Genomic DNA, 24,296 nt, shown 5'->3' with positions numbered 1-24,296 from the left:
GGGCGTTTCCCTACACATCTGTCTGTGCATACTTGGTGCCTGAGGAGGTCAGAGGCAGGCATCAGATCCTCTGGAACTGGAGTTACAGATGGTTGTGAGCTTCCATTTGGGTGGGTGCTTGGAACCAAACCCAGATCCTGTACAAGAATAAGCGATCTTAACCACTGAGCCACCTTTCCAGCCCTTTATCTCTGATTTTATTCATTAGGGCCTTCTCTTTCTTTGTTTTGGTTATTTTGGCTATGAGCTTATCAATCTTGATTATTCTTTCAAAGAACAAACTCTTTTTTCTCATCAATTGTGCGTGTGTCTATTTTATTAACTTCTGTCCTGATAGTAATTATTTCTTTGCATCTACTGATGTGGGTCTTGGCTTCCTGTTTTCCCAAGGCCCTGGATATATCATTAAGTTATTCTTTTTCAATATAAATAATTATTTTGTGTGTGTGGCGGGGGTGGTTTTTGCCTACATATGTGTCTGTCTGTACACCATATGTGTGCCTGATACCTGTGGAGGCCAGAAGAGGGTGTCAGGTCCTCTGGGACTGGAGTTACAGGTGGTGTGAGCCTCTTTGGGTGCTGAGATGTGAACCCAGGTCCTCTGCAGAAGTGGCAAGTGCTCTTAGCAACCGAGCCAATGCTCCAGCCTCCTCATGATTTCTCAGTTTGGCACTTAGAGCTATAAACCCTGTCCTTGTTTTTCTTCCTGTTGCTGTGATAAAAAAAAAAAAACACCCTAATGAAAAAAGAGTCCTGATTGCACTGTGCCAGAAACGGAGACAAAACATCTTTCCACCGTGTCAGAACTTAGTGAATAACAATTTAATTAATTTAGTTAGGGTTTGTATTGCTATGATAAAACCCTGTTATCAAGAGCAACTGAGTGAGGAAAGAGTTTATTTCAGCTTACAGCTCTCAGGTCTCAATCCATCACTGAGGGAAGTCGGGACAGGAACTGAAGGCAGGAACCCAGAGACAGGAATTGAAACAGAGACCCCGAAGGAAGACTGCGTACTTCCCTGCTCTCCACGGCTTGCTCAGCTTGCTTTTGTATAACCTGGGGTGGCACTACCCACAGTGGTCTCATCCACATTAATCACTAATCAAGATAATACCCCACAGACTTGCTCATAAGTCAATCTTATGAAGACATTTTCTCAATTAAAATTGATTCCCTCTTCTCAGATATGTTTGTTTGCATCAAGTAAAAATAAATAAATAAATAAATAAATAAATAAATAAATAAAATAAAATAATAAAAAAAACAGCACAGACAATAAATTCATAATGTTTGGAAGTCTCACTGACAGTCCAGTGTTATAAAATCCACCTACCCCGGTATCCTGGCTGAGGCAAATAGTAAGCTCCATATTCCAGTCTTAATTACTAATATTAGCGCTCATCACAAAGCACACAGTAAATATATCTACATATCTCTCTCTATAGGTATGGATTCCAGAATGAGTATGGGTAAAGAGGCTATGGAAGAGTTGGGGCTTTCCCGGGGGGCTGAGAAAGAGTCTGCACAGGTAAGATAATAGACCAGTTCACGGGGAGCTGCCGGGGAAGCTGTTGAGAGAGAAGCTGCAGGCAGGTTTGAAAGCAGCATAGTAGAATTCGGCTGCAAGGTGAAAAGGCTGGGCTGGGTCCGAGCAGGAGACTGGTCAGAAGCAGGTCCAGATGGGCGAGCAGATATGGATCGGCAGGCAGTCAAGCAGGCTTCCTCAGCAGCGAGGGACTGAGCTGAGCTGTGGAGTCCTCGGTCCTTGATACCACACCAGGTATCAGATGAGAGGTTTGTGGAGGACATGACGTCTCAGTGTTATGTGTCCATCAGTTTATGGGGTCTGGGTGAGAGAGTAACACCCTTTCGTCAATCCAGTGTGTCTGGTAAGTTCTTAGGCATGGTTTTTAATATACCTGTGTGCCCCCATAATTTTAAGTCTCCCCAATAAACTTATAGGGTGCCCCCTTTCTAGTCTCAGGAATAAGTCGTTTATCACTCTGTGCTGGATGGATGGTGCAATGTCTGGTCCACCCAGGGTCTGCAGGCATATTCTTCTTCCTCAAAAGGGAGTCAAAGGCTGCTTGTAAAACAGTCTGCTAGGGCGATGCACAGCCCGAAAAAGACATTGTTTTCTACAATTTGAGTAGGCTAAAGCTTTAATCTTAACACTAAAAGCAAATTGGGGAAGAAAGGATTTATTTGACTTACAGTTCTGGGTTTCAGTCTGCTATTGGAGGGTAAGTCAAGGCAGGAGCTTAAACACTACATCCTCAGTCAAGAGCAGAGAGAAAATAAACGTGTGGACCCTTGCTGGCTTGCTTTCAGCCAGCTTCCCCTTCTATTATTACTGTTCAGGGATCTCTGCCTAGGGAATGGTGCTGCCTACAAGGGCTGGGCCTTCCCACGTCAATGGACAATTAAGAGAATCCTCCACAGATATGCCTGCAGGCCAGCCTGATCTAGACAAGTCCTCACTAAGGCTTTCTTCCCAGGTAATTCTGGGTTGTGTCAAATTGACAGTTAGAACCGACCAGAAACAACCTCCCTCTTAGAACTGCTTTCATTGCATCCCGTAGGTTTTGGTATATTGTGTTTTCATTACCACTTGATTTCAGGATTTTTTACTTTTTTTCCTGATTTCTTCAACTCATCATTCGATAGTGTGCTGTGGGATGTTAATGTATGTCCTGTGGGAGCCCTTCTTGGGTTCCTTGTGGCGTTACCCAGCAGGTTTGCATAGAGGATGATTAGGACCATGGGCCTGAGTGCAGGTGTTTGAGATGGTCTGCACTTGGCTGTACTGGGGGATGGTCTGTATGTCAAGTTGCTCTGATTGGTCAATAAATAAAACCTGATCGGCCGTGGTTAGGCAGGAAGTATAGGCGGGACTAACAGAGGAGAAATAAAAGAACAGGAAGGCAGAAGGAGACACTGCCAGCCACTGCCAGGACAAGCAGCATGTGAAGATGCTGGTAAGCCACGAGCCACGTGGCAAGGTATAGATTTGTAGAAATGCGTTACTTTAAGATATAAGAAAAGTTAACAAGAAGCCTGCCACGGCCATACAGTTTGTAAGCAATATAAGTCTCTGTGTTTACTTGGTTGGGTCTGAGCGGCTGTGGGACTGGCGGGTGACAGAGATTTGTCCTGACTGTGGGCAAGGCAGGAAAACTCAAGCTACAATAGTGCCTTTTTAATCTCTATGGATTTGTGTATGTTCTATACTTTCTCTCTTTCTTTTTTTAATTCATTATGATCAGATAGAATATTAGAAATTGGGTTGGAGAGATGTGTCAGCAGTTAATGACATGAACTGATCTTCCAGAGGACCAGAGTTTGATTTCTAGTATCCATATTGGGCAGCTCACAACTACCTGTAACTCCAGCTCCAGGGAGTTCAGTCACCTCTGGCTTCTATGGGCATACACACACACACACACACACACACACACACACACACACACACACACACACACATAGTGAAAAGGAGTATTTTTAAAAGAATATAAAGAATTATTTCAATTTTCATATTTAGCTGTGATTTGCTTTGTATCTTAATACACATCTATTTTAGAGGAAGTTCCATGAGTATGTATCACATTGTAAATTAGGAAGAACACCTTTTTTAAAAAAATGAGTGGAATGGGTGACGGGCCATAATTTGCCTTATTATTTTCCAGGTGTGAGCTGTTGGAAACATTGCTTCCCAGTTTTCAGACACATTGTCCTCTTTCTTTTCTCTGCCCCAAGACGCCCCTAACCTATCCTCTCTACTGGCCTCTCCCAGGTCACACTTTGGCTATCCTTCACACGTCACACAGCAGCCCATTATTGGGGTCCCTGAGAAATGCCAAGTGTGTTAATGGCAAGTCAGCAGGATGAGAGGTTTTTGGAGACCTGGTGGGGTTCCTCCTGAGCTGGGCCCCCCACAAGCTACAGAGCCGATGTGTCCTGTCAACGTTGCTGTCACCGTGGAGCACACGTCACCCTGAATTAGCGGCCCAGACTCGGCCAGCTGTTGTACCTCGGCACTTACGTCTTCCATGTGAATTAGAACATTCGAGCATCGTGAATGCAAAATTCAAACACTCATCCTGCGTGGCATTTTAATGAGACTCAAATGGGTTCAGCACATTCCATACTTACAATTGTGCGAGAGCTTTCTATCAAGATTACTTCCTGAGGTCTGGCCCATCACAGCCAACATACACTATAGTTTCTGAGCAGATGGAAGGTGGTGGAGAATTGTGTCCAGACAGATGGTGAATGGCCACAGGGCCCACCCTAGCTCTGATGAGCTGGATCATCAGAAAAATCTAGGTCCTCACAAGCTTGGCAGGAGGAAGTGGTGTGTCAATGGGAGACGATAGCAAACTTTCTCACCGAACTCTCTTTGAATTGCTAGTCCCCCCAAAAATGACACAGAGACTTCTTATTAATCATGAAAGCTTGGCCTTGACTTAGGCTTTTCCCCAACTAGCTCTTATAACTTAATTAGCCCATTTTTTTAATCTATGCTCTGCCACGTGGCTCAGTCCTCTACTCTATACTGTATGTCCCACTTCTTCATGTCTCCTTGGTGTCTCTGGCATAATCCACACACCTAGATTGCTTCTCCTCTTCCTCTCTCTCTCCCCAGAAGTCCCGCCTAACCTCTTCCTGCTTAGCTATTGGCCCTTCAGCTCTTAATTAAACCAATCATGGTGACATATCTTCACACTGTGTAAACAAAAGACGGACACTCATTCTCACTGAAAATGCTCCCCACACTCCTTGATCTTGCTCTCTGTGTCATTTTCCTAATCCAAGTCACCTCTGCAGTGCTGAGAGGCTCCCACACACATCTAGGAAAAGAGGTACCAGCATCCCATCCTACAGATGTGTCAACTGAGACCTGGAAAGATAAAGTGACTTGTCCAAGGCCAGGAACAGAAAATTAGTCGATCCTGTTCTGTCTACTGAATCAGTTTCAGTAGGTTTTGCTGGGGGCAATGGCAGGCCTTAAAGCATTCTGTCTTGCTGTGCAGGCCACAGGCATGGCTGCCACCCTCATGCAGGGCCTCCTTTGCTGCGTCCAACATGCTTCTCCAATGGTCCTCATCCCCTGCTGTAAGAAGGAGAATGTTGAGAGCGGGCTTTCTTGCCTTTGGCTAAGGTCTCTATAGCTTGGGCCAGCTGCGCTGTCCCATGGTCCTTCTCCTCTTCTCTCTTGTACCTGCTCTCCAAGCTCAGCCCTTGGCCTGCTTGCTGTTCTGATCCCCGATCTCTCAGCAAAGACAGGACACTCCACAGCTCACCTTGCATTTCCTGCCTTCTGTGCACTAAGGCAAAACAGTGGAATCAGGTAAGCGCCCCTGTGCCCCTGGCACTTACGCCTAATAGGGGACAACAGTAAGCTAAAGGACCCCAAAGTAGCATACTCGCCTGTGCCTATCACCCCAAAAGTAGTTTCTATAAAGAGATGGTTCACCACTTGATGCTTTTCCAGAGGAGCAGGATTTGGTTCCCAGTACCCACACAGCAGCTCACAACTATCTGTGACTCCAGTTCCAGGGGACCTGATGCCCTTGTCTAGCCTCCGCAGGTACAAGGCAGGCACACACACACACACACACACACACACACACACACACACAGTACACAGACATATATGCCAGCAAAACTCTGACACACATAACATAAAAATAAATTTTAAAAAGTTTAAGTACCTGCCTTCAGATCACCAGGCACTTTACACCCCAGGTCTCTTCTCGGTGGATTAAGAAAATACAAGTGTGGGTGACCATCTGAGTCCCACCTGCCACCTGCCAGCTGAGAATACATTGTTAACCCTTTGCAGGTGCATGTTACCTGTAGAGCGAGGTCAGTAAAAACGCCCCGTCTGACTGACTCCCTGTCCAAGTTAAAGAGTCAGAGGCTGTGTGTGTGTGGGGGGGGGGGGGGTCCTGCGAGCTGCCATGTAACATAGAAAGTGCTGCTCACTACTGTCATCATAACCAGCATTATTGTTATTGCTAAGCAACCCTTCCTCACATTCTCCATCAACAGCAACGGTGCCAATGACCCCCAGCCCCCTAAGCCAAGAGATCTGGTGTTGTTTTTTTTCTTTCTGGAATTTTCTTCTCTCCATCAGATACCAAAGGTTCCTTTTCCCTGTAGGGAACACATGTTTCTCCAGGCCCACAGTCCTCTTTGCTCCTGGGTGATTGGTTCAGAGTTGGGCACGTGACCCGAGACAATCAATTAGATTTTCTGGGATCTCGTCGGCAAAGTTATAAAATAAAATGGCTCCTTTCTGCCGTGAGGGTGTGAGTCCGAGCTCGTTTGCAGTGGCGGGTTCTGTAATGCAGAGGAAGCCTGTCTGACACACAAAATGGAAAGGAGGAAGAGTGCTGGCTTCCTGGCCAGGAGAAGTTCTTAAGCCAGCTGTGGCCCACCTCCCTGGTGCTGAGATGAAGATGATCTCTCCTTCAGACTTGGTTTCTCTCCCTAGGGTTTCCTTCCCTCACAGGGGTCGGGTGTGAGGGGATGTCTGCCACTCAGAAGCGACGGACTCCAAGCTTAGGTGATATGTTCTACTTGTCCGGTCCATTCCATCTCAGCGCTTGATCTGCTGGAGCTCAGATCGTCCTTCCCACTACAATTTCCTCCTGTTTTTTGAACGACTCTGTCTTCCACCTGGAGGGGCCTGACCTGAGGGAGAGCTGTGGGATTCCAGTTAGCCAGAGCTGAAAGGGCTCCCTCCTTAGCATGTGACTTTGGGTTTCTCTGCCCCCCCCCGGGGCCCCCGTGTCTGTCTATAAAGTGGGACAAACACCACTCTGCGTTCCGTCGTGCATGCCCTGTCCTCCCAGCTACTTGAGAGATGGAGGCAAGGGGATCACCTGAGTCCATAAGTTGAAAACCACTTGGGAAACATAGTGAGATCCTGTCTCTCAGGGAGTCAATGAGCGCCTATAATGCAAAGTTATTGTATGAGAAATCATAGCTACAGGGCTCAGTGGAGTCTCAATAAAAGGCTGTATATATTTTTTTTGTGTTTCATGTCTTAGGCTAGCCTGAAATTTACTATGTAAGAGAGGATGAACTTGGACTTCTGATCCTCTTGCCTCCATCTCCTGGGTGCCAGGATTGCAGGCATGCATGCCCATACCCGGTTTATACAGTGTTGGGGTTGAACCCGAGACTTCAGGGGTGCTACCCCAGCACGTTACCAACTGAGACAGCCGCGGGCCTTACCGTTATTACTGATTTCAGCTGGGGGCCTTAATCACCTTTCTTTGAGTTCAAACATCAAAACATGAGCACAGACAGTCTGAGAAAAGGAGGCTGCCGGTGATGCTCAGGGGCCACATAGTAAAATGGGAGATGATGAAGCACTATAGAAACCAGGCTCGGGTAGGGACCGACTCTCAGAACCAAGGGAGTCCTGGTTCCCTGGCAGCAGGAGGAAGTCAGTGCCACTGGTGGGTCTGAGGATCCATCCCAGGGAGGCCAGGCTGCTGGGTCTGGTCAAGACCGCGACAAAGACTGGTGCTGAGGAGGTGAGGTGGAGAGTGGGTCCGTTCCCGGAGACTCAGCACATTCTCCGCTCTTGGTGTGTGTCTGGCACGCTCCCTGCTGACTCAGCTTATTCTCCTTGAAGAAAGAGGAACGGGCCAGTGGCTGGCGGCTAAGACGCCATGCTCCCCTGCAGTTGATAAAATAGTGACTTTGGGAAGAAGGCAGGTGCCTTCCAAACTCTCCTCCAGGGTTGGCATTCTGCGTCCAGCTGAGCCTAAGGCCCTAAGGGGTTAATGGGGTTGGGGGACCAGCCCACCATCACGCCAGGCTACACAAGGCTGTTGTGTCCAAGGAATACAAGGCATGGACCTGATTGATTTCTATGAATATTTACCCTGGAGGAATGATGGGGTGTGTGCCGGGTAGTAGGCAGCCCAGGGGATCCTCGCCCGCTTGACAGTACCCCCTCTGTGACACCTCTGCGTGGAGAAATGAACCGGGAGGCAGGGGTGAGCATCCCTGCTTAACAGCTCTCCGTTTGTTTACCCAAAAAATATTGTTCCATCATAAAAATTCCCAAAATAGTTCCTTCCCCGGCCAGACTGACTGGCGGGCGCCCAGCTTGGGAGCTGCGCCACGCTGGAGACACGCTCCAGGGAGGTGAAATTAGCTGGGAAGGTCTGGAGCCACAGTTTGAGGACCACCGGGTCTGCATATCCTGTGGGGTGGTGCACAGAGGTAGAGCTACAGACCCGTCTCTGGGGTCTCTCTCTGGGGACCCTCTCCTGGCAGGGACAACTTATTTTTAGCTAAGAAGGGCTCCTTGGGCTCTTTGTGGGAGGCTGTGTCTCGTGGGCTGGAGGTGAGGCAAACGCTCGCGCCTCAGCTGGAATGTTCTCTCCCACACTCGGATTCTGGCTAATACCTCCTCAGGCCAGTTTCCAACTCAAATGGTGGCTCTTCAGACAGCCGTCCTCTCCAGAGTAGCATGAACTAGGCCTCAGGTATAGTCTGCTAGGATTCTGCTTTTTCCCTTTGGAGAAACTGAGCACTGTTTGTACTTACAAATACCAATCCCGGTGTCCCCCAGAGCCTATAAGGTCCTGGCACAGGGGCCAGAAGCCAGGACTCACGCCTCACACATAACAGATGCTCATGAAATGTGTGTTCCTCTGTCCAGGACCCCAGGCATCTGCCAAGGGGTGCCAGTCTGTGGGGACCTGGAAGAATGAGAGATTAAGGGAGGATAAAGAAAGGATACCACTTTATCTCCCCCCCCCAATTAATCTCCCTCGTGCCCCTCCTAACGAGAGCAGACCCTCAAAAAGGAAAGTCATTGACATTTAAGTGACAAGGTTTTTTTGTTTTGTTTTGTTTTGTTTTGTTTTGTTTTGTTTTGTTTTGTTTTGTTTTGTTTTGTTTTGTTTTGTTTTGTTTTGTTTTGTTTTGTTTTGTTGATACAGAGTTTCTCTGTGTAGCTTTGCGCCTTTCCTGGAACTCACACTGTAGCCCAGGCTGGCCTCGAACTCAAAAAGATCCGCCTGCCTCTGCCTCCCGAGTGCTGGGATTAAAGGCATGTGCCACCACCGCCCAGCCTAAGTGACAAGTTTTATCCTCACAGAGGTCCTTCCCACAGCTGCCCAGAGGTATCAGTCTGGGTTTCCAAGGGACTGTGGGAAGGCACTATGGACATCCTGAAAGGCCATGCTGCTATGTGCAACCTTCCCACGTCTTAGGAATGTTTGTCTTACACTGAGCAGAATGACCTGCTCCTTAGGCAGGCATTGTCAAGCTTGAGGACCTTCCGACACTCAGTTAAAACGATACCTGGCAACTCAGCCTGACACAAGCTTCCACACCACATCCTGGGGAGGGAGAGAAAATGGGAAGATCTGTTTCCTTGTGGACAGGCTCCCCCATAGGAATGAGCAGAAGGTGAGTGATGTCCTCACCTCTAGTCTCAGAACCCTAAGATTAGCTCTTTTCAGTGGATTCTAAGGTTTAAGGTGAATCTTCCTATATGCCCTGGCCTTAAACTCAAAGCAACAACTTTGCAATCCACAAAACTATGTACATCTTATTTTATATAATCTATAGGTATGTATACATATGCACATCCATATGTGCAATTTCCTGGCCTAGAACTCACTATGTATCCCAGGCTTGTGGCCCTCTTGCCCACCCTTGAGTGCTGGGATTGCAGACACAGCCACCTTGCCCAACACCCTGTTTTGATAGGGACGTTAACTTGGAGAGTGGTTTCACCGGGCGGACTCTCTTCTCTCCGGTATTGCCTTTCTCCTCTTAGCATCCACCCCTATCGCTGGATATGTATTCACGGCAGGGACATCAGGCTGTCAAACCAAGCAGGAGAAAAACAGTCCCTGATATTATACAACTCAGAAATAACCACCGCGAACTCTAAAATTTCATTTTAAAAAAATGTAACTGGCACATAATTGCCATAGATAATTTTGGGCACAGTGTGCTACTTCACAAAGCTGGGCCTGACCTTCACTTCCATGGTTTATCATTTCTCTGAGCTAGAAATATCAGAAATCCCTTCCGGGGGCTGGAGAGACAGCTCAGCAATTAAGAACGCTTGTTCTTGCGGAGGACCTGGGTTCAGTTCCCAGCAGCCACATCGTGGCTCATACTCATCTGTACCTCCAGGTCCAGGGGATACAACATCCTCTTCCGACCCCTGTGGGTACCATCCAAGCACATGGTGCACATACACACTTGCAGGCAAACACTCATACACATAAAAATAAAATAATATAATTTTTAAAAATTCTCTCTGTTAGCACCTTTGAAATACGCAGTTAGCAGGGCTTGGTGACATAGGCCTGTAACTCCACCTACTCAAGAGGCTGAGGCAGAAAGATCACAAGTTCAAGGCCAGCTTGAGCAACTTAGTGAGAACCTGCCTCAAAATAAAAGGAAGGCTTTTGAGTGGCGTGCTTGCTCAAGCCCGCTCTTTCCCTGTGGTGTGCCTTCTAGAGCTTTACTCTTATTTTTCATAAATATAAATATAATAATAATACTAAGTAGAAGAAGGAAAGTAGAGTACTGGGGAACAGCACATGATGGCTCCTCCTGTGGTCCCAGGACTCTGAAAGTGGAGTCAGGAAGATCAGAAGTTCAAAGACAGCCTCAGCAACACAGCTATGGGATCTTTCTCTTACACCAGGACACAGTGGCAACCGCCTAGAATGCTACTAGGGGACAATCCAGGTCTAGAGGGGACAGAAGCCAGTTGGAAACTGCCGCTGTCGTCTCCATGGTCTCAGCACCTGGCTGGGCTGTTCCAGAGGGAAAGCAGTCACCACAGCACTCCGTGCCTTCCTGGAAGCTCTGTCGATCAACCAGGTGCTTCTTCTGCAGTCAGGGAAGCTTGTCATTCCAAGAGCAGGGGCTGCTTTGAATACCTCATGGCTGCTCAGGGAGCTTCTGACCCAGCCACTGAGGCCCAGAGAGGCTTCAGTCCAGCTGCAGAAACTGCCACAGCTGTTACAGCCACTGCAGAGACTGTTGCTCCTATTTGAGGGGGTGCTGTGTTGACAGCTCGAACTCGGGAAGTTCTCTTTGCATCACAACTGCCCCAGGCACATTGTCATGACTCCAGAGGGTGACACTTGGGCAGTGACAGCTGCAGCCGCTCCTCAGATGTCCCCACCGTCTTGCAGGTGTCCTCAGTCAGGTCAAGAGAAGCATGGCCACCACCCATGACAGCTGTGACAGGCACGCCCAGTCCTATATATATATTGAGCTGAGGACCGAACTCAGGGCCTTGTGCTTGCTAGGCAAGCGCTCTACCACTGAGCTAAATCCCCAACCCATGAGTGACTATTTAAGCCTTCCTTTCACGTTCTCTCCCGTGACTTCCCGGGGCTGCAAGCTGGGTTCCATGAAAACCTCATCCTGGGTGGTTTTATTGCCTACTTACAGTGTTTCAGCACAGGTAAAGCGGGCTGAGCCCTTTGGAAAATGAACAGATTGTTTTTACTAGGCATTGCTGCACAGGCCTTTAATCCCAGCACTCGGGAAGCAGGCAAATCTCTAGGAGTTCAAGGCTAACCTCACCTACATGGGCAGCTCCAGCCCAGGGACACCCAGCAGGTAGAAGGTGACTAAAGAGTTCCAGAGAGTGGCTGGGACCAGAGACTTTAAAAAACTAAGGCTGATGGGGCTAGGGGTATAACTCAGCAGTTAAGGATACTAGCTGCTCTTTCAGAGGTCCTGGGTTCAATTTCCAACACCCATACAGCAGCTCACAACCATCTGGAACTATAGACCCAAGGGATCCAAATCCCTCTTCTGGTGTGCAAACATACATGCAGACAAAACACCCATATTTGTGAAATACATCGTTGTTTTTTTTTTTCAAGACAGGGTTTCTCTGTATAGCCCTGGCTGGCCTCAAATTCACTTTGTAGACCAGGCTGGCCTTGAACTCATAGAGATCCGCCTGCCTCTCTTTTCTAGGTACTGGGATTAAAGGCATGCCCCACCATGCCCGGCAATAAATCCATCTTTTAAAAATAAAATAAATAAAAACTGAGGCTGAGAAAGACCACCGGTGCTGAGAAGGTGAGCACTGTGGACTGCTGAGAGAATGCAGAGGAGCAGAGGCTACGGAAAGAGCCTGTGGAAGATGATGGCCGGACGAGGAGGAACTGCGGAACGATAGGAAGTGATGGCCCCGGCTGAACGAAGCGCTCACAGAATCCTCACTCAGTGAGCATCACCGAGAGCCTTGGCGGCCACTGCTAGCATCAGTTGCCTGGTACAAGGCTGCCAGCACTCCACGCTGGAGCCATAACACTAGCTGCTGGGAGCGGCTGGCACCCACACCTTCCGGTCACTAACACCAGTGGGGTGCGTTGGCCTATGTGTAACGCCCATCTGAAGAGAACAGGAAGACCCTCTATCAACTAACACTCAGATAGTTTTTCTTTTCATTGATGAGAAAGCAACACTGTGAAGGCAGCAAGACTCAGTGTTGAGCACTAAGTAGGAAAAAGATGATGTGCATGCATTCTGTCTTTTTATAAGGGTCTGATTCCATTTCTCTTTGCTTTCTTCAGGACATACGGATCCCATCCAGTGTGGCTGTGGGTTTTGATGGATATCTGAGCTTTGGTCTTTGAATGGGCACATGAAGGTATTAACCTTCAAAGAAAACAGCTCCCCTCAGAGCTCCTGAGTACAGGGGTGCTTCCTCGCCTTGGCCAAATGGACTCCTAAGGAATTTGATAATTGCCTTTCCAGTTAGAATGGCACATATTCACCACTCAGCAGATTCAAGAATCTGTTAAAAATGTGACTATAAATAGCACAGGTACTTCCAGAGTTCCTTGCAAATTCCCTGTGCTTATGAATAGCCTGTTGTTCAAAAGCCACCCGACTGCACTCAACAGCCACCGGGTTCTCCAGATCAGTGCCCCATCTCCACCTTTGTGTTTATTTAACCACCTCGTTCCAGAAATCAATGAAGATGACATTTAAGAAATGCAGGCAATGTCATGAAAACAAAGGTATAGGTAAGTAAAGGGGGAGGGGCTGCGGGGGGGGGGGGGGGCGCGGGGTGGCGGGGGGGGGGGGTGGTCAGGTGAAGAAGTGGAGGGAGTTTTACACACTCACTCAAGATGAAGCTGTAGGGTTTGGGGGGGGGGGGCAGGGAGGCGTTGAGACAGGGTCTCTCTGTGTAGCTTTGAGCCTTTCCTGGAACTCACTCTGTAGCCCAGACTGGCCTCGAACTCACAGAGATCCGCCTGGCTCTGCCTCCCGAGTGCTGGGATTACAGGCGTGTGCCACCACCGCCTGCCCAGCGAAGCTATAGGTTTGAACACAAGCTTCCTAGCAAGTTAAGCAAAAGAATGAGGGGGGGGGCGTTTAGTATGTGATTTACATCACCCAGAAAATAAACACCAAATGTTGAGAAATACAGCAACCCCTAGAGTGAAGACCTAAGAGAGTTTCTTGCACTGGTCCTTACAAAAACAAACAGAAAACAATGTTCTCACGGTAGCTGTGATGAGGCATCCCGTTGGCTGTCTCTTAAAACATCCCTCAGTGGGGACTTCTTAACAGAGTGGGTTTTATTGAAATGTTTCTGCAGGAGACCAAAGGGTTTGGATCAACAGCTGATGTGATTCAAGGTTACTGAACACACCCATTCATCTGTGACCTTAGGGTCCCCTCGTCAAGCCTCCTTTTCCCAAGGCACATTTTTTGAGGAAGCACATGGCTGAGTGTGTGGCAGCTGTCTCCTAACCTGGGACGCCAGGTGAGCAACACTCCATTTGTTTTAACTTTATCAAGGCCACAGAGAGGCTCAGTGTCCCCGGTAGGCAGTGCCTGGGAGTGGCCATGCTGCCTCCCTACCCCATTTTCTTTTCTTTCAGAAAAATGTCATCATGTCAAATTCTTTCCTCTTCCCATTGTCCTGGGTTACTTTCTTTCTTTCTTTTTTTTTTTTTTTTTGGTCTTTCAAGACAGGGTTTCTCTGTGTAGCTTTGGAGCCTGTCCTGGATCTCGCTCTGTAGATCAAGCTGGCCTCGAACTCACAGAGATCTGCCTGGCTCTGCCTCCTGAGTGCTGGGATTAAAGGCACGTACCACCACTGCCTAGCCTCTGGGTTACTTTCTATTGGCGTCATAAACACCGTGAAGCTTGGGAAGGAAAGATTTTCTTTGGCTTACATGTCCTTATCACAGTCGTCGATGAGTGAGCGGGAACTCGGGAGGCATATGCAGGAACTCTGCAGGAACACTGCTTACCGGCTTGTTCTCCATCACGCTCCCTACCTACTTCCTTATACAACCCAGGATCACCTGCTCAGGGGTGGCACCCACTGCTCACAGTGCCCTGGGCCCTCCCACATCAATCATTAATTGAGAAAATGCCCCACAGACGTGTCCACAGGCCAATCTGATGAAGACACTTCCTCATTTGAGTCCCTCTTTTCTCAGGTGACTCTAGTATGTGTCAAGTTGACAAAAACTAACCGCAGACCCATTCGTCATCAGGGTCTTGTTGGCTTGTCAACAGTTAGCATCAGTTGTCAACTTGGCATGCCTACAAAAAGGGGACTTCAGTTAAGAAATTCCCTCCAGGAGCTGGAGAGGTGGCTCAGCAGTTAAGAGACTGACTGCTCTTCCAGAGGACCCAGGTTCAATCCCCAGCAACCACTTGGTGGTTCACACCTGAATGTAATTCCAGTTCCAGGGAACCTGACACCCTCACACAGACATACATGCAGGCAAAACACCAATGCACATAGAAATTATTAAGAGAGAGAGAGAGAGAGAGAAAGAAAGAGAGAGAGAGAGAGAGAGAGAGAAGGGAAGGGAAGGAGGGAGGGAGGGAGGGAGGGAGGGAGGGAGGAAGGAAGGAAGGAAGGAAGGAAGGAAGGAAGGAAGGAAGGAAGGAAGGAAGGAAGGAAGAAAAGAAATCGCCTCTGTTGGATTGACTTGTGGTCATGTCTGTGGGGCATTGTGCTATCCATGCTCTAGAAGAAAGGGAGCTGAACATGAGTCTGGAAACAAGCCAGTAAGTAGCATTCTTCCCTGGTCTCTGCTTTAGTTCCTGTCTTCAGTTCCTGCCTTGGTTTCCTTCTTGATGGACTGAAACCTACAAGCCAAATAAGCCCTTTCCTCCCCAGACTGTTTTTAGACATGTTGTTTTATCACAGCAACAGAAAAGTAAACTGAGACATGGCTCTATCTTGGGCTAGCTCATTCACACACACAGTACTGACTATGTGTGTGTGCATATATGTAAGCATGTGTGTATATAACATGTATGCATGCATGCATGTATATGTGTGTGTGTATGTATGTATGCATGTATGTGAGACAGTCTCTCTGTAGTGCATGTTGGTCTTGAGCTCACAATCCTCCTGCCTCAGTCTGCTGAGTTATGGAACTGCAGCCACTGGAGCCAATTGCACAATATTGCCTTTAGACAAGTGTAGCTAAAGCCTCCTTTAAAATTTTCTAAGTCCTGGCCAGGCAGTGGTGGCGCACGCCTTTAATCCCAGCACTTGGGAGGCAGAACCAGGAGGATCTCTGTGAGTTCGAGGCCAGCCTGGGCTACCAAGTGAGTCCCAGGAAAGGAAAGGCACAAAGCTACACAGAGAAACCCTGTCTCAAAAAAACAAAATAAATAAATAAATGAATAAATAAATAATAAAAATAAAATTTTCTAAGTCCCCCTGCTGCTCTAGAACAGTAGTTCCCAACCCTCCTGATGCTGTGACCCTTTAATACAGTTCCTCATATTGTGGTGACCCCCCAACCATAAAATTATTTTTGTTGCTACTTCATAACTGTAATTTTGCTACTGTTATGAGTTGTAATGTAAATATCTGTTACACAGGCTACCTGATATGCGACCCCTATTGTGGGAGACCAGCCCCCACACTTATTTACCCCAGGACTCTTGAGGAATGAGAGATAAGAGACTTAGTTAGAAATAGAGGGGAGAGACAGAAAGAAAACACAGGATATACTCGGGTGGGCCTGGATCCTTATCCATCAGCCCAGAACTTTATTCCAAAGGTCTATTTATAACAATGCCAAGGGGTGGAGCAAAAGCCCTCCCCCTTGCTAGTTACAGTCACCTGGTACCCAGGCCCATGGTCCAGTCATCCTCTTATGCAGTCCTGCTGGGTACAGCCACTAGGAAACCTAGTGGGTTCCAACACCCTCTAAAAGGGGTCACGACCCAGATGTTGAGAACCACTGCTCTGGCCCCTATCTTCCCCCTTGACATGGCTCCAAACCTTTCACTTCTCTACTCCCTAAATGTATAGGGTTGACCAGATGTCCTGAAGGGTTCCGGGCTTCCTGTCTATGAAGCTGTTCTGAGTCTGGGTTCCAAGGGGGTGTCAATGCTAGCAGATCAGTCCTTCTAGTCTGCAGAATATTTCATGGGGTGAAAGCAAGCTGCCAGAATGATGCTGACATGTTGGTTGTGGGTGATTCTTGCTCACATCAGACACATCTTATCTTAGTCAGGGTTTTTATTGCTCTGACAAAACACCACAACCAAAGCAACTTGGGGAGGAAAGGATTTATCCAGTTTACACTTCCACAGCCCTGTTTATCATCAAAGGAAGTCATGACAGGACAGGAACTCAAGCAGGGCAGGAACCTGGAGGCAGGAGCTGCTGCAGAGGCCATGGAGGAGTGCTGCTTACTGGCTTGCTCCTCTTGGCTTGTCAGCCTGATTTCTTATAGAACCTAGGACCACCAGCCCAGATATGACACTACTCACAATGGGCTGGGCCCTCCCCCATCCCATCAATCATTAATTAAGAAAATGCCTTACAGGCTTGCCTACAGCCCGATCTTACAAAGTCATTTTCTTAATTGAAGTTCCCTCCTCTCAGATGACATCAGCTTGTGTCAAGTTGACATGAATCCATCCAGCACGCACCTCTATTAAGCTATACAAGCCAGTTCTTCATTGTCCTGGTCCAATGCATACCTAGTAACCTAGGAGGAAAATGCCTCTCTCTTTCTTCAAACTACTTATCTGTGAGGAAAATCTCAAGCTATAGTCTACCATTAAAACAGTAGAGCTAGTGAAACCACAAATATACAGCCATACAAAGCCATATAAAGTCATACAAAGTCAAACAAAGCCATATAAAGTCATACAAAGCCATACAAAGTCATACAAAGCCATACAAAGCCAAATCAACTCTACACAAGAACAGCATGGCCTGGCGGTGGTGGTGCACGCCTTTAATCCCAGCATTTGGGAGGCAGAGGCAGGGGGATCTCTGTGAGTTTGAGGTCAGCCTGGGCTACAGAGTGAGATCCAGGACAGGCTCCAAAGCTACACAGAGAAACCCTGTCTCGAAAAACCAAAAAAAAAAAGAAAAAAGAAAAAAACAGCCTGACACCCACAGCATCCAAGAACAGTGGTTCTTCCTATGCTTCAACTCTTCCTCATGTTGTGGTGACCCCCAACCATAAAATTATTTCACTGCTACTTCATAACTGTAACTTTTGCTACTGTTATGAATCATAATGTAAACATCTGATATATGTCCCCAAAAGGGGTTGTGACCCACAGGTTGAGAACCATTGCTCTAGACTATCTGCAAATTCCCTTCCCCAGAATGTGCAAAGGCCACCCCACCCCCCAATGCTAGCATGCAAGTTCATTCAAAATGATTTCTTACTTAATTGTATACTTTATGGAAGCACTGGTTGTGCTGAAAAGCAGCGCTTCATTTTGGCATTAATTCCATATGGCTAGGATTTCATCTATACAAGATTTCATCTGTACATTGCATCTATTCATTTATACATCTATAAATAAGGTTCAGGGATTCACTAAGCCTCAGAGCCATCACACAGCATTGCTTTCATGAGAAAATGCATTTCCGGTTCCAATAATTACTGGACACTTGGACTTCTGGTATGGGAAGCCAGGAAATTCTTATTTGGTGTCTTACACACTTACACACTCAAGATGGCAAGAATTGGGAGTGAGTATTGACCCGGGACTCTAATACAAGGCTTACAAATACTTATTCTAATGAAACAGACAGATTCTTCCAGAAACGGTCTCTTTCGCATTCACCTAAACTCTGGGTATAATAAAAGCAATCAGGACAAAATAAACATGTAAACAGATATCCCTCTGTGTGTGCATTTGCACATTTGCACACACACTAAGAGATACAAATACACACAAAGGGTTCCCGGATGTGAGAATTGGGTCAGACATTAACAGGACTTCGGCCAGGTGTGGGGGGCACACACCTGTAACCCCCACCCTCACAAGGCTGAGGCAGGAGAATCACCAGCTCAAAGCCAGCCCGGTTACACTGATTGGTGTAACAGGGTCAGTTTTGATACACTGGGAAACTCAGGAGCACTGGGTTGTGAAGTCCTTCCAGAGAACAACACAGACATTGGGGGAAGTTTTGTTCCTTCCCTTTTCAGCTACTGAGAACAGAACAACCCTTATCAAAAAGTAACTTTGCACCCTCTGTGAGGGGTGGTACATGTCTGTAATCCCAGCACTCGGGATTCTGAGGCCGAAGGATGACAAGTTCAAGGCCAGCCTTGCTGTGTAACAAGACACCGTAGTTCGTACTTTTGATCACGAAGATACAGACAGGCAACTGTATTTAATTATATTGCATTCAGTAAAAGGACTATCGAGTGTTAAAATGGAAGATGAGGCCGGGCAGCGGTGGCACACGCCTTTAATCCCAGCACTTGGAAGGCAGAGGCAGGCAGAGCTCTGTGAGTTCAAGGCCAGCCTGGTCGACAGAGCTGGTTCCAGGACAGACAGAGCTGTTACACAAGGGAAACGCTGTCTCAAAAAACAAAAGCAAACAAAAAAGAAAGCTAAAGCTGAAAGCACAGCAATTTAAGGGACAGGACTAAGATCCTGAGATTACATTACCTCACCTCTCAGAACCTCACAGAAAAGAAAGGTCAAGCCAGACTCATATAGCAGTCAGTATTCAGGACTGTGTCCCTTCAGCCAGTCAGAGTCACTCTAGGTTGCCATGGTGTCCGTGCAGGCTTTGGTGTCCACCAATCCCCACTGAGAACCTCTGCCGTGTTTCTAAGGCAGGAAGTGACCCCAGCCCCACGAAGATGAATGTGCCTGTGCCCTCACCTCCTCCTCCTGCTGCTAACACTCAGTCACCTCCTGTCCACACAGGCGTACAGGCTGCCGAGCATCAACAGTGACGTTAGGACCCTGGAGGTATGAGGAAATAGTTGATGGTTTCATAACAAAAAGCAGAGTGCTTGGCAAGTGTGTCCAAACCACACAGCAAGGCCGGGGAGCGTAGTAATGCCGGCACAGTGTAGGAGGAGCCACGGGGATTACCACAGCCTAAGCCCACCTCTGCCCACCTGCTCTCGCTGCGCTCCTAGAGCCCAGACCACAAGCCCGGAGGGGGTGAGGATCTTTGCCCTCCCGGGCCCACCCTCTTAGAACAGGTGGCCTCTGAGAATGTTCACCAGCTCTAGCCTTGGACACACAACAGTCAGAGAGAGCCCCAGCACAGCAGCACAGGCCCCGGAATAAAATGGAGGGTGGGGTGGGAGCTGGGTGGGGTGGTCTGGACCAGGAGGAGGGCCTCCAGATGCCTGTGTTACATTTTTATAATTCTAACAAGTCCTACGTGGGTTTTTACTACGTATGTCTGGAGGCTAATCTAGGGTACACTGAGAACCCAGAAATGGGTCCCGCCCTGGGCTGAATGCTTTTTTCTGCCTCCAGATTCTAAGTCCCAAAAGGTCTGAGGCTTTGTCTGTCTGCCTTATCCATGTAGGTGTGGCTTCATAGTCACTAAGTCACAGATCTTCATTATGTGCGTTTCACACGCTTGTTAAGTGCAAAAAAAACCCAACAACAACAAACAAACAAACAAAAAAACCCAAGCAGATGTTGAGGGATAAGGAATTTATTTTAAATGAATAGCAAAGGGGCTTGGAATAAGGCTCTATGGCGGATCTGCCTAGGGATGGCACCACCCACAGTGGGCTGTGCCTGTACACATCAATCAGCAACAACGACAACAAAAAATGCCCTATGCATGTCCCCACAGGCCAGTCCTAGCAAGCTCGAGGCCCTGGGTTCTATCCCCAGTACCAAAAAAAAGAAAAGAAAAGAAAAGAAATACACATCACAAAAGCAAAGAAAAGAGAAAAAGAAGAAAGAAGAAAAGGAAAGTTGGTTCAAATCAAGGAGGGAAAGAGCCGCCCCCAACCCCCCCCAACTCCCCCCCCCCCCCCCCCCCCCCGCATTTTGGGTCAAAGCTGGACAGTGAGCATCCACCCCAGAAACTTTGGCCTCATGAGCCAGTCGGTCTAAGCCACTCTTTGTCCCCAAAGCATTGTAGACATCAGACAGACAGGCTGTTGGCTCTTGGGATGTATTGCGTACACAGAGCTACCAAGGCTCCTGCCTAGGAAAGGAGCCTCCCTTTGGCTAAGAAGCTGGACACTGGACTCCGGTTCTCCTTTGAGGAGGCCAAACCCCACTCCATTCCCCACCCCTGAACCTGAGGGGAGAGCAAGGCCAACAAAGCCCCACAGAGCTGCCGTTCCTCGTTCCTCTCTCCTCTCGGTAACTTCTGAATTCTGGGGGCTGTGATTGTCCTGCACCCCCAAGGACATTTACACCAAGAGAGGTGTGAAGTGCTGGCATCAGATGGTGCCATTAACAGCAGCCCGGGGGTGAAACTCCCCTGAACACCTGACCTTGTGAATTCCACAGCCTGCTGACTCTGTCTGTCCTCAGGGCTTCTAACACCCAGGACCTGCTGGGAGAAACGGGGACAGGGCACCTCTGGCCTCTGCTCTTTGCTTTTCTTACCAACTGAAGTTGGTTCCAGGGCGTATGGTGGGCACACCGGTGTGGGCTTCTGAGGGCTTAGGAGATAACGCCGGAAGAGAATCCGGCACGGTGCCTGGAAGACAGATACTTGCATATGCCATTTGTTGAGCATTGTCCTAGGCACTGGCAACCAGACTCTGAGCAAAATTAAGTGCTGTTCTTCTGGAGTTTCTCTTCCACTAGGGGAAAATATACAAACAAATCAGATGCTGTGAAAAGACAAGCAGGTGGTGGTGCATCCCTGTAATCTCAGCATGCAAGAGGTGGGGGCATTAGTTCAAGGTCAGCCTGAGCTACATAAGTCTCTCTCTCTCTCTCTCTCTCTCTCTCTCTCTCTCTCTCTCTCTCTCTCTCTCTCTCTCTCTCTCTCCCTCTCCCTTTCCAAACCAGAAACGGGGGTGGAGGTGGGGGAAGAGCGTTGAGGAGAGTGAGAGGCCGCCATCTTGAAGGAAGGACTAGCACACTTTGAGGTGATGGAAGGTGATGGGATAGCCTCAGCCATCATGGCTGTGCCTGAACCTATGGAGAAGCGACAGAAGGACCAGGTCGTCATTACCCACATCTCTACCTTAATTTGAATGTCACCCGTCAACCGTCACTCAGTGTTCCCTCTGCTGAAGATAGTTTCCAGAGCCTCAAGCCCTCTGGCAGCCCCCATGGGGGGTGCTTTTATGGAGTTCCTCTCTCTCAATTTCAAATGGAGTACTTCCCAGGCGCTGCCTCAGTTTCTCCAAGGTGGACAGTCTTGGGAAGCCTACATATCAAGCCATGCCAATGAAGTTCCTGATCTGGTACTTATTGGCGTGTATTCTGGAATGGGACAGTTTCCTCCTTCCTGGGGGCCTCCTTTTCTCCTCTGCAGAGCAGAAATTGGAACTAGCACCAACCTTGATGGTGGCGCGGAGGTAATAAAAAGAGATGAGCCAGGAAGGCACTTACTTAGCACAGAGCTTGGTACACAAAAGCCAGAACCCAGGCCACATTCCTTCTCTCTCTGTAAACTAGGTCCGACCTTTTAACCTCTCTGGTGCCAAGATGGCTGTAGCCTGGAGATCTCCCAACTCCCACCCAAGAAGCTGAAATCCAAAGACCATTCACAGTACACAGCTGGAGTAGAGAAACAGCAAGACTGTAACTGGAGAACCTGCCAGGGCCATCCTCCTGTGAAAGAAAGAGGCTCTCAGAACACCTGCTGCCAGCCCCACCCCGTTTCCCGCTGATCTCAGCCACAATCCTCTCTCACCTCCCCTTAGAGGCCTCTCCTGCTCCCTCCCCCCCACCAGTCCTGAAGTTTCAGAGGGGAAGTTTTCCTGACTTAGGAGTAGAGCAAGCACCTGGCTCCCAACCCATCAGCTCGTTCTCCTCTCTTCCCCAGGGATACTGGTCAAGGACAGGATTGTTGTGGCTGGACGTGCGAACCCGTTAAAGCGAGGTCTAGGCCTTGAACACAAAGGACCGTGAAGATACCAAATGCAGTAACCTTTATCAAGGCATCGAAAACACGATGCTTGAGGGAAATGAATCCTTTCTGGCTCTCTCCGGTTTAGGAAGTACAATCTCTTCAGTGTCCCACCCTCCCCTCCTACAAAGCTCTTCTCCCATCCTGGCTTATGGGTCTCCATGGCCTCTCTCTCCAGCTCTGACCCACCTTCCCCAACCCATCCAACCATCTCCCAAATCCAGAAGGTGACAAAGCCTGAGTCCTGGACCCCTGCCACGCTACCAAACCCCAGGCCTGGTCCCTTTGCATTTGTCCCTCAGATATTCCTGTCACCACAAGATATTCATGCCGAGCAGGGACCGGAGTCCTTCCTGGAGATCAGCTCTCTCCCATTTCACTGTGGGCACCTCTGTGTGTGTGCATTCTAGGGAGAGAAAATGCAGCCCTCCTCTGCCCTCCTGGGAAATGTTCGGGTCTGCTCCCCCTGCCCATGTGGAAATGTGTTCCACTGTAACATGACAACTAATGACCATTCTGTGTTCACCCTGAACTTGGTGTGGACTTATTTCTCACTCCTGCCATAGGCCAGGGTAAAACATAGCCATTCAGGGACCCAATCTCCTTCAAAGTGGTGGTCAGGACTCAGTCTCCTTCAAGGCAGTGGTGTGTCTTCCACTAAGGCCTGGAGTCCTCCACACCAGCATCTCAACATCCATCAAACAGGAGAAAGGCAAGAGAGAGGACAGCGGATCACAGGGGAGGAGGTTTCAAGGGCCAGGCCTCCAGGTAGTTAGTGCCTTGCACTTTGCCCCACACTCCAGTGGTTACAATCATGTCACGTGTCCCCACCTAACTATGAGAGAGCCTAGAAAAGATGCTCTAGCTCTGAGTCCGGAGTCCTGCCGGAAAAGGAAGGATCACTAGACACAGCAATGACTTAGGGATGCGTGCCTGGATACTTAGCTTGTCCTCCCTCAGGAAGCCCAGACAACACAGAACGCCCCAGAAGCAGCCCAAAATCTTCTGTTCAAATGCCCATCTGCTTCATGGAGTTGGTCTTACCCAACTGCTAGCCTTCAGTCAATCAACAAACACTTCTTAGGTACAAAGGGAAATCTTGACAATACAGTCTCTGCCATGGAGACACTCCCAGCTTTAGGATCTCGCTCAGACTCAAGGAAAATATTTACTCTGTCTTCACTTTTTGAAATCTCTTTTCTTTGTGAAATGAGTTAGGTTCCTCAAAGTCTACGAGAACCTCACGAATATGTCTCAGACTTTCAGCCTCTAAGATTGCTACATAAACACCTGTCTTGTTATAGCAACAGAACACAAGCTCATACAGTTAGTTATTCGTTACCCACAAAACCTAATCAGCACAAGTATCAGATAATATCTGCTGTGTTTCTGAGATACCACAGTGAACAAGTTGTGCCTTTCCCCTGAGACGACACAGAACCTGCCCCACAAGAAGGCAGACACCTAGCCAGGCAGTGGTGGAGCATGCCTTTAATCCCAACACTTGGGAGGCAGAGGCAGACATATCTCTGTGAGTTCAAGGCCAACCTGGTCTACAGCACTAGGACAGTCAGGGCAATGGAGAGAAACTCTACAGAGCGAGATCCAGGACAGGCACCAAAACTACACAGAGAAACCCTGTCTCGAAAAACCAAGAAGGAGGAGGAGGAGGAGGAGGAGGAGGAGGAGGAGGAGGAGGAGGAGAAGGAAGGAAGGAAGGAAGGAAGGAAGGAAGGAAGGAAGGAAGGAAGGAAGGGAAAGAAAGAAAGAAAGAAAGAAAGAAAGAAAGAAAGAAAGAAAGAAAGAAAGAAAGAAAGAAAGAAAGAAAGAAAGAAAGAAAGAAAGAAAGAAAGGGGGAAAAAAGCAGACACCTACCAGACAAGAAAACTAAAAAATTGAAATCTTTAAACCAAAGGAAATTATCATCAGATCTTCTGC

At 48.2% G+C, this 24,296-nt stretch overlaps 1 long non-coding RNA gene across 1 annotated transcript; it reads right to left on the bottom strand.

Moving 5' to 3' along the window:
• Positions 1-1,272: 1,272 nt before the first annotated feature.
• On the bottom strand, positions 1,273-5,934 carry LOC143268470 (uncharacterized). The gene is made up of 2 exons (XR_013044422.1): positions 5,716-5,934; positions 1,273-2,065 (listed from the first exon to the last, which is right to left on the bottom strand). It is a non-coding gene; the product is annotated as an uncharacterized LOC143268470 (long non-coding RNA).
• Positions 5,935-24,296: the final 18,362 nt, after the last annotated feature.

The sequence above is a fragment of the Peromyscus maniculatus genome, chromosome 14, assembly GCF_049852395.1.
Source record: "Peromyscus maniculatus bairdii isolate BWxNUB_F1_BW_parent chromosome 14, HU_Pman_BW_mat_3.1, whole genome shotgun sequence".
Taxonomy (NCBI): domain Eukaryota; kingdom Metazoa; phylum Chordata; class Mammalia; order Rodentia; family Cricetidae; genus Peromyscus; species Peromyscus maniculatus.
The sequence above is the reverse complement of the archived record's forward strand: the minus strand, read 5'-3'. Positions and strand labels throughout refer to the sequence as shown.